Below are 26,059 nucleotides of genomic sequence, written 5' to 3'. Positions count from 1 at the left end.
TTCATGCAGATGAAGTGCTAGGTGACATTTTATGTTTTTCTCTTTACAAAAGTAATACAGGTTTCCTATAAAAAACATAGAAATGTGAAATGTCACCACTCGTCATCAAGTTTCTGTTGTTTCTCTTTGTTTTTCAAAATTGAGAAAGAATGGAATTATAGACTCTTAAATTTCCTTTTGCTTTTAAAAGCTATTTCATAAAATAATTGCCCCAACCTAACCTTTCTGGTTCTTTTAGGCTTTTAGACAAAGCAGATCAACTGAAAACCCCAGTTACAGTGGAATGTGGGGTGAGGGGGTGAGGAGAGAGGGGAGACGGTGGGTTTTAATCTTGCTTTTACTCTATATTATACTTTGTGGTCTCTGTCAATGTGAAAAAGTCTTGGGCATTCCATCACTGTTGGTATAATTGTCTTAAAGCTCCAGAGCCACTACTTTTACATGTACTAGTCTTGAGTTGTGCAGTGCACAATCTCCACAGCTGTACCCTTCCTCACTCTTTCTGCTCTGTTCCAGGTCTATTCAACTTCTCTAGCCTTTCTCTTGGTCTCTTATTTTCTGTTCAGTACCCCTTAGCCTGAAACTTCCTGAGTAAATTTGGCCTTCCAAGTTTGGCCCTTTTATACACAATTTGTCCTTATCAGTGTGGCTAGATTTAGCAAATAAAAATATAGGACACCTGGTTACATTTTGGGGACATATTTATACTAAAAATTATTCACTGCAATTGAGATTTATTATAGTTGGGCATCTTATATTTTATCTGGCAACCCTTACCCTGACCCTAGCTCTTTTAGGCCTTGGGTGTGTTTGCTGATCCCTCTGCCTGCTCAGGTCTCTTCAACCCTACCCTAGGGAATGTTCATGTCCTCTAGGGGACAATCGATTTTCTCACAAGAAGTGTAAGAAGCAAAGTTCTTCTGACTGGGGAGCATGGATGAACACTGTCTAGATTCTAAACGAATCTTGCCTCACAATTGTCTATTCACTAGCAATTTCCTATGTATTTATATCTGTTACATTGCAAGTTCCTGGAAGTCAGGGACTTGATTTTTTTCTTTAGTGTCACAGTAGGGTTTGTTAAGATCAGAGAGATTCAATTACAATCAAATCAATAAAGCTTTAATATATTGGCTAATAGACTTCTAAGAAAACCAAGCTTCCCTGAAGAAAAAGAACAATTAAATATTTTTTTAAATTCAATTTATCATGCAAGCATCTGAGTAATTTACTTTTGTTTGTTCAATTCTCACATAGCTCAATTTATAAGTATTGGTGTGGAGGCTATAGGTTTAAGAAACATATTTGTGTAAAGTTGCTGACCCACATAGCATTTACCACCATACTATGTTGTTTATCTTGAGAGGCTGAATATACAAATAAACACTGGCCAGACCACAGATGACAAAACAACTTTGACCATAATCTCTGCAGCAACCAGCCCGGGAAGCCCAACCACAACCTTTGTAGCCATTGGCCCAAATTGGTCAGAACCTGGTCAGTGACTCCCCACTTTCCTAATGTTTGCCCTCACTTCTAACCCAGAACCAACCAGAGCAAGAAAAAATGCTCCCCAAACCAATCATAGAAGATGCCGGCTTCTACATAGCCCACATCCAGCTTCCCTGGGCCAACAGCTTTTCATCAGGGCACACCTGAAACTTTTCCTTCTTTTTCTGCTGTAAAGCTTTCCCACTCCTCTGCCTGTCTGTGAGTCTCTGCCAAACAAAAGTCATGGTACCTGACTTCCTTGCAAGCCCTGGATGAATAACCTCTGCCTTTTCTAGATCAGATTGTCTTTGTCTATTTCCACAGTGTTTACTAGGATCTCTATACATAATCTCTTAAGTGGCAAGATTAACCCTGCCCAGGATTAGGAAATCATCTAGGGCCACTGAATATCAAATATGGTGCCAGAAAAAGTGTTGACAGTGGTTCAAACCTGGGTCAAGAGTCCTTTGATCTAGATCAAATCTGTGATAAGCTGATATTACTCATTCCTCTTTCCAGTTCATCTCAGCAAAAGTCTCACTGCTTGTGAGTGTCCTGCATACAGTCTGATTTGGGTGGTTGTTTTCTTTGTGGAACTACTCAGAGGTCATATGACATTTACCTGTGGATAGTTCAAAATGATTCTATTTCCTTAGGTCTATTTTGCCCTATTCACTGAGAAATGTATGGTCTCTGATGTTAGATTGTTTCAATTTGAATTCTGCCAATATCTTTTATTCATCTTGTGAGTTTGGAAAAGTATATAGACTTATTTAAGTCTTAAATTACTTATTTAAAAATTGTTATAGTGACATTAGCACCTACCTTATAGGGTTGTTTGAGAACAAAAGCATAATTTCTGCAGGACAATTACCAAAGTCCTAACATGTAATAGTTATTCAGTAAGTAATAGCTATCATTATTACTATTATTACATCGAAATAGGTACTTATATTTCCAAATTAACAATCTTTTATACTTTTGCTGTGACAATATGTGCATTAAGTGGTACGAAGAATTAAGGCACTGTCTTCATAATTAGGTGATAGCAACTTTCTTGTTTATTAGAAATCAAGCATCTCAGAACTATCATGATTGGCTATTAGGCTTTTTGGCCCCAGCATTGTCAATGGCTTTTACTGGTAGGGCAAGTTACAGCTAGTAACTTGGTCAAGGTTTTTGGACATGAACTTTACTTTTTAGAGTTTAGACCAACGTACATTTAAGATATGATACTCCAGAGGCACAGAAAGGTACATGACACAGCCAACTGAAGAGGCATTCTCTTTTGAGCCCTGTTATAATCAAAGAAATCTTCATGGTGAAATGCTCATTTTGCAGACATGACATGTGTTTTAATTTCAAAATTGAACAAAGGAAAAATCCCTGGGCATTTTATGTGCATTTTTGTTAATGTGATCACAGTCATTCAATCCCAAATGAGACATGATCTCACTGGGAGGGAAAGGACACATCAATCGCACTGCCCATGCACTCCTGTCTCCTCACTGACATCAGGAATTTGTTCTGGGAAGTCTCTAGCAAACATTTTTGGAACAGGTATTTTGTGAGAATCTCACCGTTTTTGTCACAAAAGTCATTCAGTGGTCTAACTGGAACCAAGAATGGAATGAGTTACCTTATTAAAAATTTTAAATCAAAAAGTGTTTATTTTGTTTGGTGGGTTTCAGAAGAAATTAGAGGAGCAGATCATGATGGAGAAGCAGGGGATCTATCAGGAGCACCACAAATGCTTTTTCAAAATATATATATATTCTATTAGATTAAATGTTACTAAGAACAGGCCCTCAACACAGCCCCATATAGCATATTTTCCCACTTTTCTACAGTGAATATTTCAAGTATTTTCCATTCTCTTCAAATCTCTACTCCTGTGTCCTTTATCAACTACCCCTAATGATGGCAGCAGCGGGCCATCTGGAGCAGCCACCACCATCACGCTGGCTGCAGTAGGGAGGCGTGGCCAGGGCTGCACACGCTGTGGAACCAGTGGGAGCTGGGGACAACTGGGAGCCCTACCCCTTTCGAGTTGGGGTGGGAGCTCCCTGGGTGCTGCTGCAGCTGCCCAAACTGCAGCTGCAGACCCAGGCCTCCTGCTCCACAGAGCAGGCAGGAGCCCCACCCCCCAACCCCCAGGCACAGTTGCAGCCCCAAACTGCAGAGGCTGTGGACCCAGGCATCCCTGCACTGTTGGGGGCCTGCGAAGGCCCCTTCTGCCATCGCAAACTCAGAAATGCCTGCTCCCACTGACTGGCTTCTTCCTACTGTTGGCACCCACTCTGATCTTGGAGCAAAGTCAGGGACAAGCCTGGCCACTGTCACAGCCCAGCTGAGTGTGCACACACTTGGGTAAGTGCTGACATGCCAGCCCCCTGCCACCTTGGCCCCCTCTGGACTTTGGGCACTGACAAGCATAGGAGGGAAGCTGATGGAGGGCTGAGGGCAGCTCAGTGCTTGTCTGCAGGCACCCCTCGGCACCTATAGCCTGGATGCCATGAATGGCAGCAGGAGCCAGACACGTTCCTTGGAGGAAGAGGGTGGCCTGAAGGCTGGGGGCCAGGCTGCCAGTCCCACGAACTGAAGTGGGAACTTGCGATACCTTTTCTGGGCCCACTCACAGCTGCCCATGGACCAACTAGTGTGTGCACTTCCTCCCCTCTGAGGTCCATAGCCCCGGGCTCCAGAGCTGAGCAGATGTCAGGATGACTGGTTGCAGAGAGAAGCTACCCATTCCAGGGCCACCTCTCTGCTGAGAGCTGCAGAGACAACAGGACAACCAACCTGCAGAGAGGGACTACTCACTCCAGGGCATCCTCTGAGCTACTGTTGCTCAATAAAGCTCCTCTTCATCTTGCTTGCCCTCCATTTGTCTATGTACCTCATTCTTCCTGGGTGCAGGACAAGAACTTGGGACCCACTGAATGAGGATAAAAGAGCTGTAATACAATCAGGGCTAAGACACATCCCTTGCTTGCCACATTGTGGGTGAAGAGAAGAAAAGAAGAGCTGAAGCTCTTTGGGGAGCCTAGACATGGGAGCTCTCTGAGCCAGGGCTGTGAATCCCTCTTTGGGGCCCTGTGGTTCCTGGCATCTCTAAGCTTCTGGGTGCCACTGTGTTCCCAGTGCTAGCTGTGGAAGCTGTTTGCAGTGTGCCTGGTCCAGCTGCAGCCTCACAAAGAACTGGCACCTGTGCTGGCATCTGGAGCTGCCTGTCGCACTGCAGCAGCTAGCATGTCTGACTGTGCAGTGGCTGGACCCCATGCTTGCTCACACACCCCTTGCTGTTCCATGCAGACTCCCTTGGCAGGCGTGGGATCCAGACCAGTAGCGTGAGCTGAGTGCAGTCTGCCAGGCAAAGTGGGCAGAATGAGCCCAGCGGGCCTAAGCAAAACTCAGGCAAAGGTGCCACTAGCCACAGGTTTCTGACCAGAAAAGCGACGCTGCAAAGATCCTGTAACACTATTTAACAGGAAAAATACAATCACAAACTTCTTGTCTCCCAACCCATATACCTAATTGCATCTGTACCAATTCTTTCCTTGGAAAAAGACTTGACTCTTTCCCATCCCTCTACTCTGCTTCTTCTTCTCCTTTACTTTCCCTTTCCTCCATTATGAATTTCTAATTTTAAAAATTTTTTAATTTTTTATTTCAATAGGTTTTTGGGGAACAGGTGGTATTTGGGTACACGAATAAGTTCTTTAGAGATGATTTCTGAGATTTTGGTGCACCCATCACCTGAGCACTGTACATTGTACCCATTGTGTAGTCTTTTATCCCTTACCACCCCCACCCTTTCCTCTGAGTCCCCAGAGTGTCATTCTTATGCCTTTGCGTCCTCATAGGTTAGCTCCCACATATAAGTGAGAACATATGATGTTTGGTTTTCCATTTCTGAGTTACTTCACTTAAAATAATAGTTTCCAGGCAAGGTGTGGTGGCTCATGCCTGAAATCCCAGCACTTTGGGAGGCTGAGGCAGGTGGATCACCTGAGGTTAGGAGTTCAAGACCAGCCTGGCCAACATGGTGAAACCCTGTCTCTACTAAAAATACAAAAAACTAGCCAGGCATGGTGGTGGGTGCCTGTAATCCCAGTTACTTGAGAGGCTAAGGCAGGAGAATCCCTTGAACCCAGGAGGCGGAGATTGCAGTGAGCTGAGATCGTGCCATTGCACTCCAGCCTGGACAACAAGAACAAAACTCCATCTCAAATAATAATAATAATAATAATAATGGTCTTTAATCCCATCCTGGTTGCCATGAATGCCATTATTTCATTCCTTTTTATAACTGAGTAGTATTCCATGTTGTATATATACCACATTATCCACACATTGATTGATGGGCATTTAAGCTGGTTCCATATGTTTGCAAATTGTGCTGCTATAAACATGCATGTACAAGTATCTTTTTCGTATAATGACTTCTTTTCCTCTGGGTAGATACCTACTCATGAGATTGCTGAATCAAACAGTAGATATACTTTTATTTCTTTAAGGAATCTCCACACTGTTTTCCATAGTGGTTGTCCTAGTTTACATTCCCACCAGCAATGTAGAAGTGTTCCCTTTTCCCTGCATCCACACCAACATCTATTATTTCTGGATTTTTTGATTATGGTCATTCTTGCGGGAGTGAAGTGGTTTTGTGGCATTGTGGTTTTGATTTTTAATTTCCCTGATAATTAGTGATGTTGATCATTTTTTCATGTTTCTTGGCCATTTGTATATCTTCTTTTGAGAATTGTCTATTCATGTCTTTAGCCCACTTTTTGATGGGATTGTTCGATTTTTTTCTTGCTGATTTGTTTGAGTTATTTGTAGATTCTGGATATTAGTCCTTTGTTGGATGTAAAGATTGTGAAGATTTTCTCCAACTCTGTGGATGGTCAACTCTGCTGATTATTTATTTTGCTGTGCAGAAGCTTCTTAATTTAATTAAGTCCCATCTATTTATCTTTGATTTTGTTGCATTTGCTTTTAGGTGTTGGTCATGAAGTCTTTGCCGAAGCCAATGGCTAGAAGGTTTTTTCCAATGCTATCTTTTAGAATCTTTATGGTTTCAGATCTCAGATTTAAGTCTTTGATCCATCTTGAGTTGATTTTTATATAAGGTGAGAGATGAGGATACAGTTTTATTCTCCTACATGTGGGTTGCCAATTATCCCAGCAACGTTTGTTGAATAGGGTGTTTTGTTTGCTTTGTTGAAGATCAGTTGGCTGCATTTGGATTTATTTCTGGATTCTCTACTCTGTTCCATTAGTCTATATGCCTATTTTTATACTGATACTCGGCTGTTTTGATGACTATGGCCTTATAGTATAATTTGAAATTATGTAATGTGATGCCTCCAGATTTGTTCTTTTTGCTTAGTCTTGTTGTGGCTATGTGGGCTCTTTTTGGTTCCATATGAATTTTAGGATTGTTTCTTTCTAGTTCTGTGAAGAATAATGGGGTATTTTGATGGGAATTACATTGAATTTATAGATTGCTTTTGGCAGTATGGTCATTTTCACAATATTTATTCTACCCATCCATGAGCATGGAATGTGTTTCCATTTGTTTGTGTCATCAGTGATTTCTTTCAGCAGTGTTTTGTAGTTTTCCTTGTAGAGATCTTTCACCTCCTTGGTTAGGCAAGTTCCTAAGTATTTTATTTGTTTTTGCAGCTATTGTGAAGGTGGTTGAGTTCTTGATTTTATTCTCAGATTGGTTGCTGTTGGTGTATAGCAGAGCTACTGATTTGTGTACATTAATGTTGTATCCTGAAGCTTTGCTGAATTCATTTACCAATTCTAGGAGCTTTTTGGATGAGTCTTTAGGGTTTTCTAGGTATACGATCATATCATCAGCAAACAGCAAGAGTTTGACTTCTTCTTTACTGATTTGGATGCCCTTTATTTCTTTCTCTTGTCTGATTGCTCTGGCTAGGACTTCCAGTACTGTATTGAATACGAGTGGTGAAAGTGGGCATCCTTGTGTTGTTCCAGTTTTCAGAGGAAATGCTTTCAATCTTTCCCCATTCAGTATTATGTTGGCTGTAATTTTGCCATAGATGGCTTTTATTACCTTACAGTGTGTCCCTATGATGATTTTGCTAAGCATTTTAATCATAAAGGAATGCTGGATTTTGTCAAATGCTTTTTCTGTGTCTATTGAAATGATTATGTGATTCTTGTTTTTAATTCTGTTTATGTGGTATATCACATTTATTGACTTATGTATGTTAAACCATCCCTTAATCCCTGAAATGAAATCCACTTGACCATGGTGGATTATCATTCTGATATGCTGTTGGATTCAGTTCACTAGTATTTTGTTGAGGATTTTTGCTTCTATGTTCATCAGGGATATTGGTCTGTAGTTTTCTTTTTTTGTTATGTCTTTCCCCGGTTTTGGTATTAGGGTAATACTGGCTTCACAGAAATTATTCAGAGAGGATTCCCTCTTTCTCTATCTTTTGGAATAGTGTCAATAGGATTGGTACCAATTCTTCTTTGAATGTCTGATAGAATTCCATGGTACATCAGTCTGGTCCTGAACTTTTTTTGTTGGCAATTTTTTAATTACCATTTCAATCTTGCTGCTTGTTATTGGTCTGTTCAGAGATTCTTCCTGGTTTAATCTAGGAGGGTTCTATATTTCCAGGAATTTGTCCATCTTCTCTGTTTTTTCTAGTTTATATGAGTAAAGGTGTTTATAGTAGCCTTGAATAAGCTTTTGTATTTCTGTGGTATTGGTTGTAATATCTACTGTTTTGCCTCTAATTGAGGTAATTTGGATCTTCTCTCTTCTTTTCTTGGTTAATCTTGCTAATGGTCTATCAATTTTATTTATCTTTTCAAAGAATCAGTCTTTTGTTTCATTTATCTCTTGTATGTTTTTGTCTTAATTTCGTTTAGTTCTGCTCTGATCTTGGTTATTTCTTTTCTTCTGCTGAGTTTAATATGGAACAAAAAAAGAGCCTGTGCAGCCAAGACAATCCTAAGCAAAAACAACAAAGCTAGAGGCATCATGCTACTTGACTTCAAACTTTACTACAAGGCTACAGTAACCAAAACAGCATGGTACTGGTACCAAGACATATAGACCAGTGGAACAGAACAGAGACTTCAGAAATAACACCATACATCTACAACCATCTGATTTTCAATAAACCTGAAAAAAACAAGCAATGGCGAAAGGATTCTCTATTTAATAAATGGTGTTAGGAAAACTGGCTAGCCATATGCAGAAAACAAAACTGTAACTGGATCCCTTCCTTACATCTTATACAAAAATTAACTCGAGATGGATTAAAGACTTAAATGTAAAACCCAAAGCCATAAAAACTCTACAATAAAACCTAGGCAATACCATTCAGGACATAGGCATGGGCAAAACCTTCATGACTAAAACACCAAAATCAATTGCCACAAAATCCAAAATTGGTAAATGGGATCTAATTATACTAAAGAGCTTCTGCACAGCAAAAGAAACTATCATCAGAGTAAACAGGCAACCTACAGAATGGAAGAAAATGTTTACAATCTACCCATCTGACAAAGGTCTAATATCCAGGATCTACAAGGAGTTTAAACAAATTTATAACAATAAAATCAAAAAGTGGGTGAAGGAAATGAACAGACACTTCTCAAAAGAAGACATTTATGTGGCCAACAAACATGAAAAAAATCTCATCACTGGTCATTAGAAAAATGCAAATCAAAACTACAATGAGATATCAACTCATGCCAGTCAGAATGGCTATAATTTTATTTTATTTTTTTGAGATAGAGTCTCACTCTGTCACCAGGTTGGAGTGCAGTGGTGTGATCTCAGCTCACCACAACCTCTGCCTCCCAGGTTCAAGTGATTCTCCTGCCTCAGCCTCCCAAGTAGCTGGTACTACAGGCAAACGCCACCACGCCTGGTTAATTTTTGTATTTTTAGTAGAGATGGGGTTTCACCAGGTTAGCCAGGATGTTCTCGATCTCCTAACCTCGTGATCCACCCACCTTGGCTTCCTAAAGTGCTGGGATTACACAGAATGGCTATTATTAAGAAGTCAGGAAACAACAGATGCTGGTGAGGATGTGGAGAAATAGGAATGCTTTTACACTATTGGTGGGAGTGTAAATTAGTTCAACCATTGTGGAAAACGGTGTGGCAATTCCTCAAGGATCTAGAACCAGAAATACCATTTGACCCAGTAATTCCATTACTGGATGTATATCCAAAGGATTATAAATCTTCTACTATAAAGACACATGCACATGTATATTTATTGCAGCACTATTTATAATAGCAAGGACTTGGAACCAACCCAAATGCCCATCAATAATACACTGGATAAAGAAAATGTGGCACATATATGCCATGGAATACTATGCAGCCATAAAAAAAGAATGAGTTCATGTCATTTGCAGGGACATGGATGAAGCTGGAAGCCATCATTCTCAGCAAACTAACACAGGAACAGAAAACCAAACACCACATATTCTGACTCATAAGTGGGAGTTGAACAATGAGAACACATGGACACAGGGAGGGGAACATCACACCCTGGGGCCTGTCAGGGGGTGGGGGGCAAGGGAAGGGAGAGCATTAGGACATACCTAACGCATGCAGGGCTTAAAACCTAAATGATGGGTTGATAGGTTCAGCAAACCACCATGGCCCATGTATACCTATATAATAAACTTGCACATTCTGCACATGTATCTTGGAACTTAAAGTAAAAAAAAAAACTAAAAATAAAAAATACGTTTTATTGTGTGTACTTAAGGTATACAACATGACAGCTTTGTTGAAATATAATTTACATATTATGCAATTTATCCATTTAAATTATACAATTCAGACATTTTTAGTATATTCCTAGAGTTGTGTAGGCATCAAGAAACTAATGTTTCTATCTCCATAGATTTGCCTATGAATCATATAGATTCATACAATATGTGGTCTTTTGTGACTGACTTCTTTCACTTAGCATGACGTTTTCTTGTTTTTTTTTTTATGTTTTATTTTTGTTGTCTGTTGTTTTTTATTTAAAAAATTTTTCTTTTTAGCATGATGTTTTCAATGTTCATCCATTTTGTAGCATGTATCAGTACTTCATTTTTTGTTTGTTTTTTTGAGACAGTGTCTTGCTTTGTTACCAAGACTGGAGTGCAGTGGCAGGATCTTGGCTCACTGCAACCTCTGCCTCCCGAGTTCAAGACATTCTCCTGTTTCAGCCTCCGGAGTAGCTGGGACTACAGGCACATGCCACCATGCCTGGCTAAATTTTGTATTTTTAATAGAGATGGGGTTTTACCATATTGATTGGGGTGGTCTCAAACTCCTGACCTCAGGTGATCCACCCGCCTTGGCCTCCCAAATGCTAGGATTACAGGCATGAGCCACCATGCCTGGCCAGTACTTCAGTTTTTCAATTACATAATTATATTACATTGCTTGGATATACTACATTTTATTTCTCCATTCATCAGTTGGTATACATTTGGGGTGTTTCTGCTTTTTGGCCATTATGAATAGTGTGGGTAAGAACATTCATGTACAGGACTTTATGTGGACATATGTTTTCATTTCTCTTGGGTATATAACTAGGAGTGAAACTGCTGGGTCATACATGAAATCTATGTTGGACCTTTAGAAGAACTGACAGACTGCTGCATATTACATTCCTACCAGCAGTACATAAGCAGTATATGAGAACCTCACTCTAGAGTGTTAACTAGCTTTTCCCTCTTTCCCTCTTTTCCTTCCTTCCTTTCCTTCTTCCCACTTTTTCTTTCTTTTTATTATAGCTATCCTAGTGGATGTGAAGTAGTGTCTTACTGTGGTTTTTATTTGCAATTTCCAAATTCCTAATGATGTTGAATATCTTTTCACATGATTTTTGGACCCTTGTATGTCTTCTTGTATATTTTTTTGAAGAAATGTATACCCAAATCCTTGACACATTTTTAAATTGCTTTTTTTTATTGTTGAGTGTCAAGAATTCTTATATATGCTAGATGCCAGTCTCTTATCAGATATGATTTGCCAATATTTTCTTCATTCTGTGAATTGTCTTTTTATTTTCTTGATGGTATCCTTTGAATCAGAAAAGTTTTAAGTTTTGATGAAGTCCAATTTATCTAATTTTTTTAATTGTTTGTACTTTTAGTGTTATAGTTAAGAAACCACTGCCTAATCCAATATCAGGAAAATTTAACCTTATGTTTTCTTCTAATAGTGTTATGTTTTAGCCATTACACTTAAGCATTAGATCCACTTCCAGTTAATTTTTGTACATAGTTTACAAAAGGGAAGATCAAACAAGGGATTTTATGGCCAGGACTGAAAATGGAATGCATGAGTTCTTCTCACATTCTAGTGGTCACGACCCAGTCACATAGTAACTACAGTGGAGATAAGAAAATTTAGCCTTCCTGTTTATTCAAGAAAAAGAAATTGGATTGGTAAGCATCTAGCCAATTTGTGTTACAAGAGGGTTTTGGTTGTGTTTCTGTTTCAATTTTTTTCATAATAGAAAAAGTACCTGGCATCCTGGCAATCTAGATTTTTCAGCTGGAAGCCAACATTTTCACATGTAAAATAGATTCTTACAGCGGTGTTTCTTTTTAGCCACGGAGATCTTAAGAAATTAGGTGCCACCTTGAGAGGAGGCTTATGGGAGAGGCCTTTTTGTCTCCGATCTTCACTTCTACCACAACACATCTGTTTTAAAATTATTCTTAAGTTTGAGGGTCCTATGTAGAGTGGTGTTAAAAAAAAATTTCTATTACTAAAAAATATATATTTTTAAAACCACTTAACTAGATGATCAATAAGCTTACTTTCAGCTCTGATACTTGCAATACAGAATTGGGGTTAATTAATTCATACACGAATTCAATGACCTACCTTGTATTATAAACTGGACTACGTGGTGAGGACATCTCTATAAAGCATATACTGTAGCTAACAAAACAAGGAATTCATACCTTTTGTAAGGGTTTCTTGTATGTGTGCTTTCTGGCTCTCCACAGAACCAATTTTTCTCCAAATACAAATCTCCTCAATAAATGTTTACCTGAGTTGTATTGAAAGGAAAAATGAGGCTTTGTTAAATTATGATTATTTTCACCTCTTTATCATTGTATTCATTCATTCTTTTTAAATTTTTTTGTTTTATCAACACAAGTGATATAAGAAAATTATTTTTCATTTTTATCAAAGCAATATGTACACATAGTTTTGAAAGTCACATAATATTAAATGGCTTGAAATAAAAATCAGTAGTACCCATCTTATTTTTCTCCACTTTTGGTTCCTGTTCCACAAAATTGCTTCCTTTCTTCACTTTTTATTTCCTGATCTACAAATATTTAAAATATTTTAATGTACTTTTTAGGGTTTATTTCCATGTATAATATACTTCTTGATTTGTAAGATTCTGGCATTATGTACAAGATTTATTTTATGGTAGTGGGTTGAACAGTGTCTCCCCCAAAATTTAATGCCTGCCTGGAACCTCAGAATGTCACTTTATTTGGAAGTAAAATCTTTGCAGATGTGATTAGTTGAGGATCCTGAGGTGAAATTGTGCTGGATTTAATGACTGGTGTCCTTGTAATAACAAGAGAGGACATAGAAAGAAGTCCATGTGAAGACAGAGACAGAGATTGGAGTTATTTGCCACAGGCCAAGGAATTCCTGGGGCTACCAGAAAGTAGGAAGAGGCAAGGAAGGATTCTTTGCTAGAGCTTTCAGAGAAAGCATGACCCTGTTGAGATTTCAGACTTTTGGCTTCATGATTGGTGATCATATACATTTCTGTTGTTTTAATTCACCCACTTTGTGGTACTTTGTTACAGCAGCCCTTGAAAACTATTAAAGTGAGGGAGGAATTGGCTTACCCACCCCTGCCCTGTCTTAGCCCATTCCTTTCATTCCCATGCCCACTCTTCTATTCCCAGAAGTTTCATGAAATTTTTTGGTTAAACCAGTATTTACATTATTATGTTCACATACATATTGTTTCCTGCTAAGCGAAGTATACTATGTGATATGGTTTGGCTCTGTGTCCCCACTCAAATCTCATGTTGAATTGTAATCCCCACATGTCAGGGGAGGCACCTGGTGGGAGGTAATCAGATCATGGGGGTGGATTTCCCTCTTGCTGTTCTCATGATAGTGAGTTCTCATAAGAGCTGATTGTTTAAAAGTGTGTGGCAGCTCCCCCTTCGCTCTCTCTCTCTCCTGCTTTGCTGTGGTGAGACATGCTTGCTTCCCTTTCACCTTTGGTCACGATTGTAAATTTCTTGAGGCCTCCTAACCATGACTCTTGTAGAAGCTTCCTAGCCTGTGAAACTGTGAGTCAACTAAACCTCTTTTCTTCATAAATTCCCAGCCTCAGGTAGTTCTTTAAAGCAGTGTGAAAACAGACTATTACACCATGATTTATTTCCTTCATTGATAATGACCTCCCATACCTTTTCTTCTTTATTGCTTAATTTTCTACAGATATGTTACAATTCTTCCACACTGCACAACAAACTGCTAACACATTTCCCATATTAAATACTGTATCAGTATTTTTGTTGTTGGTGTTGTTGGTGTTTTTCCCTAGAGTCCTCTGGCTCTGGTCTAAATTGGTGCTCTCTGCTACTGCTACACAGCTATCAACCTAAGTCTTGCTTTGCCATCATTCTGAGTAATTGCATTGTCTCTCTGTTGTCTGGGATTACTCATTTCCTGTATCCCGTGCCTTTCACTTTTTTGCTTATTCTCTTATTTGGTGAAGCACATTCCCCATGGCTTCCTGAAAAAAAAGATATTTAGAGGTAAAGGTATCGATACAATATGCATCGAAAATGTCTTGATTCTGCCTTTGTTAGTGTGGCTAGGATGAAAATAATTTTCCCACAGAATTTTAAACAAATTTCTCAATGCAGTCTACATCTAGTGTTGGAAAGTTAGATACTTTTCTGATTTCTGTTCCATTGTGTATGACTTTCCTCTGCCTCAGAAAGCTTTTAGCATCTTGTATTTACTTGAAACATGAAATATCATTATGATGTATCCTTGCATGGGTGTTTTTTAATCTTTTGTTTACATTGAACACTAGCAGGTGGCCCTTTAAGTGTGGAAACTGACATCTCTCGTGTTTTATATTCTTCCATATTTCCATATGCCTTCCCCTGGGCTTGTGAAATTCTTGTTAGTTGGTGGATATTGGACTTCCTGGATTTATGCTGTATTTTTCTTTACTTTTCTTCTCCATTAAAAAATAAACTTACTTTAGAATAGTGTTATATTTATTAAAAAGTTGTGAAGATGGCCGGGTGTGATGGCTCACGCCTGTAATCCCAGCACTTTGGGAGGCCGAGGCAGGTGGATCACCTGAGGTCAGGAATTTGAGACCAGCCTGGCCAACATGGCGAAACCCCATCTCTACTAAAAATACGAAAATCAGCCGGACGTGGTGGCAAGCGCCATAATCCCAGCTACTTGGGAGGCTGAGGCGAGAGAATCACTTGAACCTGAAAGGTGGTGGTTGCAGTAAGCCGAGACCATGCCACTGCACTCCAGCCTGGGTGACAGAGCGAGACTCTGTCTCAAAAAAAAAAAAACAGTTGTGAAGATAGAACAGAGTTCTCATATTACCCTACATCCTGTTTCCCAGATTATTAATCTATTAGTATGGTACTTTTATTACAATGAACAAGCATTGATAAATTAGTATTAAGTAATGTCCATACTTTATCAGATTTTCTTAGTTTTTACCTAATGTATTTTTTTTTTTTTTCTGTTCCAAGATCCCATCCAGGATACCACATTATATTTAGTCATCACATCTTAGGCTCTTCTTGGCTTGATAGTTTCCCAGATTTTCCTCGTTTTAGATGACCTTGAAATTAAAGAAGAACTACTAATCAGATATTTTGTAGAATGTTCCTCAGTTGAGATTTACCAGGTATTTTTTCTTGTGAATAGATTGGGATTAGGGTTTGTTTTTTTTTTTTTTTGTAAGACCATGTAGCTAAAGTACTATTCTCATCATATCATATCAAAGGCACACATTGTCAATATATTTACCACTGTTGATGCTAACTTTGATTACCTGGTAGTGTTTGTCAGATTTTTCCACTATAAAGTTACTCTTCCTTCCCCATTTCCATACTGTACTCTTTGAAAGGAAGTCACTGTGAACAGCCTACACTTAAGAAGTGGAGAGTTATGTTCCACTTCCTTAAAGGCAGATTGTATATAGAAATTATTTGGAATTCTTCTGCATGGGTGATATTCTTTGGCATGAGAGATTTATCTATTTTCCCCCATTTATTTATTTACTCGATAAATCATCTATATAAATATGGACTCATAGATATTTATTTTGTAATTTTCCATGTAATTAAATACTATTTTATATACTTTGTTGCTCAAATTGTTCCAGCTTTGGCCATTGGGAGCTCTTTCAGTTGGTTCCTGTGTCACTTTGACATATTCCAATTATTGTGTTTTGTTTGGTTTTATGTTTTGGCACTTCCTTACTTCTGGTACTACTAGATGTTCCAGGCAGCCAGCACACATATGAAAAAATGCTTAACATCACAAATCATCAGACAAATGCAAATCAAAACCACAATGAGATACCACCTTACACTGATCAGAATGGCTTCTATTAAAAAGTCAAAAAACAACAGACGCTGACGAGGGTGCAGAGAAAAAGGAACACGTATACACTGTTGGAAGGAATGTAAATTAGTCCAGCTACTGTGGAAAGCAGCTTGGAGATTTCTCAAAGAACTTAAAGCACAACTACCATTCAACCTAGCAATCCCATAAATGAGTACATATCCAGAAGAAAGCAAATCATTCTACCAAAAGACACAGGCACTTGTATGTTCACTGCAGTACTAGTCACAATACCAAAAACACAGTCACCTTAGGTGCCTATAAACAGTGACTGGATAAAGAATGTGGTAGATATACACTATGGAATAGTATGCAGACATAAAAATAACAGAATCATATCCTTTGCAGCAACATGGATGCAGCTGGAGGCCATTATCCTAAGCACATTAATGCAGGAACAGAAAATCGTATAACCACATAGTTCTCACTTATAAGTGGGAGCTAAATATTGGGTACTCGTGGACATAAAGATGGCAACAATAGATACTGTGAAGTACTAGAAGGAGTGGGGAGGGAGTGGGGCAAGGATTGAAAAACTAAGTTTTGGGTACTATGCTCACTACTTTGGTGATGGGTTCATTTGTGTCCCAAACCTCAGCATCATGCAATATATTCATGTAACAACCTGAACATGTACCCCCAAATCTAAAATAAAAGTTGAAATTATTTTTTTGAAAAAAGAATCAGAGATATATATTGGGGAACTGACCTCATAAAGCCCAATGGTGGCCAATTCTCCAAGGAAAAAATAAACATACACAATTTGGCTAAAAATAATAATTTTAAAAAGATGCTCCAGGTTTATCTTGTATATTCCCTGCCCCAGTCCTAAATTTAGCCATTTCTTTTTTTTTTCTTTTTTTGAGACAGAGTCTCGCTCTGTCACCCAGGCTGGAGTACAGTGGCGTGATCTCAGCTCACCACAACCTCTGCCTCCCGGGTTCAAGCGATTCTCCTGCCTCAGCCTCCTGAGTAGCTGGGACTAGAGGTGCTTGCCACCAAGCCCGGCTAATTTTTGTATTTTTAGTAGAGATGGGGTTTCACTGTGTTAACCAGGATGGTCTTGATCTCCTGACCTCATGATCCGCCCACCTCATCCTCCCAAAGTGCTGGGATTACAGGTGTGAGGCACCACGCCTGGCAAATTTAGCCATTTCCTCAATGAGTCCTGGTTCCTTTTATTAGAGAATGGTATTAGACACCAATATCTGGGTGCTAGATGTGCTCATTGACACTCATGTACTGTGACTTCTAGGCCCTTTCAGCTAACAGAGCAAGGAAATACGTATTTATACTTACCTATCTATCTATCTGTCTGTCTATCTATCTATCTGTCTATGGAACAATCTCTATCAATATTAAGCTAAACATGAGCCCATACAGACATATCAACTAACCCATTATCACACAGATCACCCTAGCCTTCTCCCTGTGCCTATCTGTAAATTTTCACTCCAACAGTGAGAAACCTAGTTGCCAACCATCTACTATCCACTTACTTAATTGTTCAATTCCATGATACGAGTATAGCAGCATCAGAATTCTTCATCTGTATCCCTGTGTAAAACAACTTTATCAGCTAGAGTATAGTGCTTATATGCAGTTGCTTTTACTTTTAGTTTTACAGACTACATTTATTTCCAAATTTACTTAGGTTACATCTTTCCTTCATGGCTTTTAGTGAGGTTGTTTGATATATTTGTAATACAATTAGATTCTTTTGTGACAGTGTGGATTCATTGCTGAGTTTTCCTCAACCTCCTGAATGATTTTTAAAAATCTGCATCTATTAAGGCTACTCTTTATATGGTAAGGTTCTATGGGTCTTGGAAATTGCCTAGTGTCATGTATTCATCATTATAGTATGATACAGAATAGTTTCTACACCATGCAAAATAGTGCCCTGTGGTTCACCTATTCAATCTTCCCCCACCCTTAAATCATGGCAACTGCTCAACTGTTTGCTATCTCTATAGCCTTTCCAGGATGTCATATAAATGGAATTGTATAGTGTGTAGCCTTTTTAGATGGGCTCATTTTACTTAGCAATATGCACTTAGGATTCATCCATGTATTTGCATGGCTTTCTAGATCAGTCCTTCTTATTTCTGAATTGTATTCCATTATACGGATGTACAATGCTTTGTTTACCTATTTCCCTCTTAAGGACATTGTATTAGTCCATTCTCACATTGTATTAGGATCTTTATAGATACTAACTGAGACTGGGTAATTTATAAAGAAAAGAGGTTTAATTGAATCACTGTTCTGCAAGGCTGGGGAGGCCTCAGGAAACTTACAATCGTAAGTGGAAAATAAAGGAACACCAAGGCACATCTTATGGCGGACAAAGAGAGAGATAGTGAAGGAGAAATGGCCAAACACTTTTGAAGCATCATATCTGTGAGAACTCCCTCAATATCTGAAACAACATGGGGAAACTGACCCCATGATCCAGTCACCTCACATCAGGTCTCTCCCTTGACACATGGGGACTACAATTTGAGATGAGATTTTGGTGGGGACACAGAGCCAAGTCATATCATTCCACCCCTGCCCCCTCCCAAATCTCATATCCTTTGCACATTTTGAAACCAATCATGCCTTCCCAATAGTCCTCTCAAATCTTAACTCATTCCAGCATTAACTCAAAAGTCCAAGTCCCAAGTTTCATATGAGACAAGGCAAACCCCTCTGCCTATAAACTTGCAAAATCAAAAGCAAGTTATTAACTTCCAAGATACAATGGCAATACAGGCAATGAGTAAATGTTCCCATTCCAAATGGGAGAAACTGACCAGAACAAAGGGATCACAGGCCCTATGCAAGTCCAAAACACAGGCAGGCAGACATTAAATCTTAAAACTCTAAAATCTCCTTTGACACCATGTCTCCATATCCAGGGAATGCTGATGCAAGGGGTGGGCTCCCACGGCCTTGGACAGCTCTGCCCCTGTGGCTATGCAGGGTACAGTCCCTGCATCTGCTTTCATGGGCTGGCATTGAGTGCCTGCAGCTTTTCCAGGCACAGGGTGCAAGCTGTCTGTGAATCTACCTTTCTGGGGTTTGGAGGACAGTGACTCTCTTCTCACAGATCCACCAGGCAGTGCCCCAGTGGGGACTCTGTGTGGGGGTTCCAACTCCACGTTTCCCCTCTGCGTTGCCCTAGTAGAGGTTCTCTATGAGGGCTCTGGCCCTACAGCAGACTTCTGCCTGGACATCCAGGCATTTCCATACATCTTCTGAAATCTAGGGGGAGGCTCCCAAAGATCAACTCTTGTCTTCTGTGCACCTGCAGGCCCAATGCTATGTGGAAACCACCGAAGCTTGGGGCTTGCACCCTCTGAAGCCACAGTCAGAGCTACTCCTTGGCCCCTTTTAGCCATGGCTGGAACTGAAGTAACTGGAACACAGGGTGCCATGTCCCAAGGCTGCACAGAGCAGCTGGGCCCTGGGCCTGGCCCAAGAAATCATTTTTCCCTCCTAGGCCTCTGGCCTCTGGGCCTGTGATGGGAGGGGCTCCCTCGAAGATCTCTGAAGTTCCCTGGAGACATTTTCCCCATTGTCATGGTGATTAACATTCGGCTTCACATTACTTACGCAAATTTCTGCAGCCAGCTTGAACTTCTTCCCATTTGGGTTTTCCTTTTCTACCACATGGTCAGACTGCAAATTTTCCAAACTTTTACACTCCACTTCCCCTTTAAATGTAAGTTCCAATTTCAAACTATCTTTTTGTGAGTGCATATAACAGTATGCTCTCGGGAAAAGCTGATCACCTCTTTAATTCTTTGCTGCTTAGAAAATTTATTCTGCTAGATACCCTAAATCATCTCTCTCAAGCTCAAAATTCCACAGATCTCTAGGCTAGGGACAAAATGCCACCAGTCTGTTTGCTAAAGCATAGCAAGAGTGATCTTTGCATCAGTTCCAAATAAGTTCCTCATCTCCATCTGGAACTACCTCAGCCTGGACTTCATTGTCCATATCACCATCAGCATTTTGGTCAAATCCATTCAACAAGTCTCTAGGAAGTTCCAAATTTCCTACATCTTCCTGTCTTCTTCTGAGCCCTCCAAACTGTTCCAAACTCTGCCCATTACTCAGTTCTAAAGTTGATTTCACATTTTCAAGTATCTTAGACCAGTGCCCCACTCCTGGTACCAATTTCCTGTATTAGTCTGTTCTCACACTGCTATAGAGATAGTACCCAAGATTGTGTTATTTATAAAAGAAAGAGATTTAATTGACTCACAGTTCCACACGGCTGGGGAGGCCTCAGGAAACTTACAATTATGGCAGAAGGTGAAGGGGAAGCAAGGCACATCTTCTTATGGTGGCAGGAGAGAGACAGTAAAGGAGGAACTGCCCACTGATTTCTTTTTCAAAAAGGTAAACAACTATTTAAAAAAGATAAATAATTATTGATTCCATTTCTTCAGTAAATGCAGGGCTATTCAAGTCATCTACCTGTCTTGTGTTTTGGTATTTTGTGTCTTTCAAAAAATTACTCCATTTCAAACAAGTTGTCAAATTTGTGGGCACTGAGTTTTTCATAGAATTCCTTTTTTTAAAATCATTTTAACATGTTGGAACAAGTAGTGATGATCTATTTTTTCTGATATTGGCAATTTGTGTCTTATTTTTAATTGGTCAGACTAACTAGAGTTTTGTCAATTTCATTGATGTTTTCAAAGAACCTATTTTTTGTTTCATTGATTTTTCTCCATTGATTTTCTTTTTAAAATATCATTTATTTCTTTCTGCTCTAATTTTTGTGATTTCATGTCTTATGTTTGCTTTAGGTTTAAATCACTCTTTTTTGTCTACTTTCCTAAGGCAAAAGCTAAATAATTTTAGGGCTTATCTTCTTTTCTAACCTATGTATTTAATGCTTTAAATTACTCTCAGTCTCACAAATTTATGTTGCATCTCACAAATTTTGACAAGTTGTGTTTTCTATTTTAATTTGGTTTAAAATATTTTTTACTTTCCCTTGATACTTCTTATTTGATCCATGTTATTTAGAAATGTGCTGTTTTTTCCACATTTTTGGAAATTTTCTGTTTTCCAAAAATTTGGAAAAATCTTTCTGTTCCTTATTTCTAGTTCTATTTCATTGTGGTCTGAGAATATTCTTTGTATGATTTTTACTTTAACATTTGTTAAGGTATGTTTGATAGCCCAGAATGGGAATATTCCAAGTGAGCTTGAGAAGAATGTGTATTCTGTAATTCTTGGATGAAATAGTTTATAGATGTCTATTATATCTTGTTGATTGATAGTTGTGTTGAACTCAACTATTTTCTGTAGTTTGAATATGATATGATATGCTTAGCTGTAGCTGCTTTGTCTTGTTTTTGTTTTGGAATTTATCTTCCTTGGTGTTTTTTGAGATTTCTAGATATTAGGTTTGGTATCTGACATTAATTGTGATATTCTCAGTCATTAATGTTACAAATACTTATTCTGTTCCTTTCTTCTCTTTCTGATATTTTCATTACATGTATGTATGTATTATTACATTATGACTTTTGTAGTTGCTCCACAGTTCTTGAATACTGTATTCTGTTTTTTTGTTCTCTTTGCTTTTCAGTTTCAGAAGTTTCTATTGACATATCCTCAAGCTCAGAGATTCTTTCCGCAGCTGTGTCTTGTCACAAAAGGCATTCTTCATTTGTGTTACAGTGGTTTGCTTTTGTTTTGTTTTGAGACAGGGTCTCACTCTATTGCCCAGGCTGGAGTGTAGTGGTGCAATAATGGCTCACTGCAGCCCTGACCTCCCAAGTTCAAGAAATCCTCCTGTCTCAGCCTCCTGAGTAGCTGGGACCATAGGTGCATGCCACCATGTCAGGCCAATTTATTTTGTTGTTTGTTTATTTTTGTGGAGAGATGGGGTTTCACCATGTTTCCCAGGCTGGTCTTGAACTCCTGGGCTCAAGCAATCCTCCTGCCTTAGCCTTCCAAAGTGCTGGGATCACAGGCATGAGTCACTGCGTCTGGCTCTTACAATGTTTTTGATCTCTAGCATTTCTTTTTGTTTTTTGTTTTTTTTCTTAGAATTTCCATCTCTCTGCTAACATTACCAATCTTTTTAAAAAACTGATACATAATAGTTGTACATACTTATGGGGTACACATGGTATTTTGATGTATGCAAACAATATATAAATTATCACATCAGGTTAGTTAGAATATTCATCACCTCAAACACTTATCATTTCTTTGTATTGGGAACATTGTAAATCTTCTCTTCTAGCTGTTTTAAAATATACAATAAATTATTGTTACCTATATCCACCCTACTGTGCTATCAAACAAAACTAAAACTTATTCCTCTAATCTAATTATATTTTTGTACTTATTAACGAAATTCTCTTCATTCCGCCTCTTTCTTCCCCTTCCCAGCCTCTGGTAATCACCATTCTACTGTCTACCTCCATGAAATCAATTATTGTAGCTCCCACATATAAGTGAGAACATGTGATATTTGTCTTTCTATGCCTGGCTTATTTCACTTAGTGTAATGTCCTCCAGTTCTATCCATGTTGCTGCATATGATAAAATTGTATTCTTTTTAATGGCTGAATAATATTCAATTGTGTATATAATGCTACATTTTTTTAAATCCATTTATCCATTGATGGGCACTTAGGTTGATTTCATATCTTGGCTATTATGCATAGTGCTACCATAAACATGAGAGTTCAGATATCTCTTTGATAATACTGATTTTCTTTCTTTCAAATGAATATATACCTAGCAGTAGGATTGCTGGATCAGTGGTGGTTCCATATTTAGTTTTTAAAAAAACTTCCATACTGTTTTCCATAAGGCTGTACTGATTTACATTCTCACGAACAGTGTATGAACATTATCATTTCTCCATATCCTTGCCAGCATCTGTAATTTTCTGTCTTTTTGACAACAGTTAAAATTGGAATGACATGATATCTCATTGTGGTTTTGATTCACATTTCTCCGGTGATTAGCAGTGTTGAGAATTTTTAATATATTTTTTGACCATTTCTATGTCTTCTTTTGAGAAATACCTATTCAGATCTTTTGTCTAATTTTGATTGGATTTTTTTTTTGTTCTTGAGTTGCTTGAGTTCCTTATATATTCTGTTTATTAGTTCCCTGTTGAGTTGAGATTTTGCAGTTATTTTTCCCATTCTATATGTTTTCTTTTTGCTTTGTTGATTGTTTCCTTTGCTGTGCAGAAGTGGGCTTTATGTAATCCATTTGTCTATTTTTGCTATGCTTTTGATATCTTACCCCCCAAAATCTTTGCCCAGACCAATCACCTGAAGTATTCCCCCAATATTGTCTTATAGTAGTTTCATAGTTTCCGGTCTTACATTTAAGTCTTTAATCCATTTTGATTTGATTTTTGTATGTGATGAGAGATAATGGTTTAGTTTTATTCTTCTGTATATGATTATCTAGTTTTCCTAGAACTATTTATTGAAAAGACTGTCCTTTCCCAATGTATGTACTTGGTCTTGGCACTTTTGCCAAAAACAAGTTGACTGTAAACGTGTGGATTTATTTCTGGGATCTCTATTCCATTCCATTGGTGTATGTGTCTGCTTTTATGTCAGTACCTTGCTGTTTTGGTTACTATAGTTTTGTAGTATATTTTGAAGGCAAGTAGTGTAATACCTCCCAATTAGTTCTTTTTGCTCAGGATTGCTTTGGCTGTTTGGGGTCTTTTGGATTCCATGTAAATCTTAGGATTGTTTTTCTATTTCTGTGAAGAATGTCATTGGTATTTTTGTTTGTTTGTTTACCTTTACAGTTCAATTTACTATATGTAAATCATTTGGGTTTCACATTTTCAGTTAACTTTTGAACTGAGGTTACAATAGTGTAAAACTTTTTTTATTAATCAAAACGTTTTAGCATACAAAATTAAAATACATAGGTTAAAACTTCAAATATAATACTGAATGTCTTAAAGTTACCACATCATTCACAAGTGATATGTGCAACTCTGAGCTGTTTCACATAGAACAGCTCCTGCAGATATGGCAAAATTGATATGGCAGGAAGTTCAAGCCTGTATAGTCAAGCCAAGGACTCAAAGTTGCACGGTCTTTTAAAACCTTTGGCATTTCTGGAAGACAACAATGCATTCACGTATAAAGAAGATAGGAAATAATTCTTCTTCCTTGTTATGGCAAAAAATACAAATTCCATGGTAGCTTAGAATTCTGCATAAAACCCCATATTATACCTCAGAAAAGTCCAAAGGCAATTAATGATAATGGATTGGGGTTCTACATTTTTAAAATTAATAGAACCCATGAAATTCAAATGGGCATTAGTCAAATAAAAAATTATTAAGCACCTATTGATTTAAGAGACTGAAATTTATTAGAGATTCATGATCAATTTCTTTAATCCTTGAAGTCAAGGTGTAAAAACCAGCTAATAACCCATTTCCCATTTGCCCTTAAAATACTCTTGTCTCTAATACTAATATAACATCATATACATTTCTGTTACATTAGGATTAAAGACAAGTTCTGTTTAGAAATAACTCAAAGAACAGCTTTTATATTTTATTTTCACATTGCAAATCAGTCAGATTTGCTTCAGCCTCAAAAAGTGTGTTTATATAAAATTATATGAGCTCTGGCAATGAGCTGCACCTTTTTTTCTAAATAGGAAATGGGCTAAGTACATTCCAAACTTCTCCTATGTAGCACAGATATAATTTTCTGTCCATTGGCACCAAAGGGAAATCACATTTCCTCTTGGGAGACAGAAATTCCATATCTGAACATAGAGTAAGTTAAGAAAAAATGATCCCTGTGTATTACTCTGGTGATTCTGAGATCTAGGATTACTAATATACCAGTCATAAACAAAGCAAATTCCTGGAAACAACTGTCAGGTTATTGACACTAACAATCCTTCCCTAACAACCCTACAATTTTAGTATGAAAAGAATTAAAAGTAATGACTAAGCTTTACAAATGGAAAATAATAAGAAACTAAGGGAATAATTCAAACCAATAATAAAAAAGATCCTAAATTTGAAATCACTGTAATTGAAGAAAATAAATGTGCTTTATCCCAACTCTGAATTTAAATATTCTGGGCAAAAGAGCATCAGGTTTCTGGATAAAGATGTAGCCCTTCTCATGCTCTTCAGTTTTCTGCAATTTTATTTTCTTCTTCCCATGTTTATTCAAAGTATTTAATAGACTCTTCCATTTCAGCTACAAGATTTGTGATTCAAAGATTTACTAAGGTACTCTGCACTCTTTCTATACAGAAACACCTATTAATTATTATAACTGATTTACACAGGATTAACATATTGGTGTTAACATTGTTAAATATCATGCTTATTGCACATCAACTCTCCATAAAGAATCTGAACTTCACAATAATTTACCAAACACTTTACTTAAATTACTAATCAAATAACTGAAAAATGGACTGAGCCCAACAAAAATGGGTATAAAGAAAAAAAACCCTTCAGAACAGTTCATATACACACCTATTTTAAAATCTTTGCTAGCTGGCCCCTTTCTCAAAGTTTTAGCCTGAAAAAAAGTAAAATCTACACAAAATTTAATTGCAATCATACAAGGGTAACATTAGGTCAAATACAACAAATACTATGATGCAATTTTACATTTATTAAACTACAGTTCAAAGTATAAATTTATGCATTCTAAATACACTGAATGTATCTAATGAAGCCATACTGTTCTTCCACTAACATTTGATATATCTGTGTGAAAGACAACTTTATAAGACTTTTAAACACAAATCTTTAGTATTAAAACTGTGTGCTTGTATGTAAATGTTTTAATAGGGAACCTAATTAATGGGCTTCCATCTCCACTAAGTCATCCA

Source organism: Macaca thibetana, chromosome 15, assembly GCF_024542745.1.
Source record: "Macaca thibetana thibetana isolate TM-01 chromosome 15, ASM2454274v1, whole genome shotgun sequence".
NCBI lineage: Eukaryota > Metazoa > Chordata > Mammalia > Primates > Cercopithecidae > Macaca > Macaca thibetana.
Note: the sequence above shows the minus strand (reverse complement) of the source record.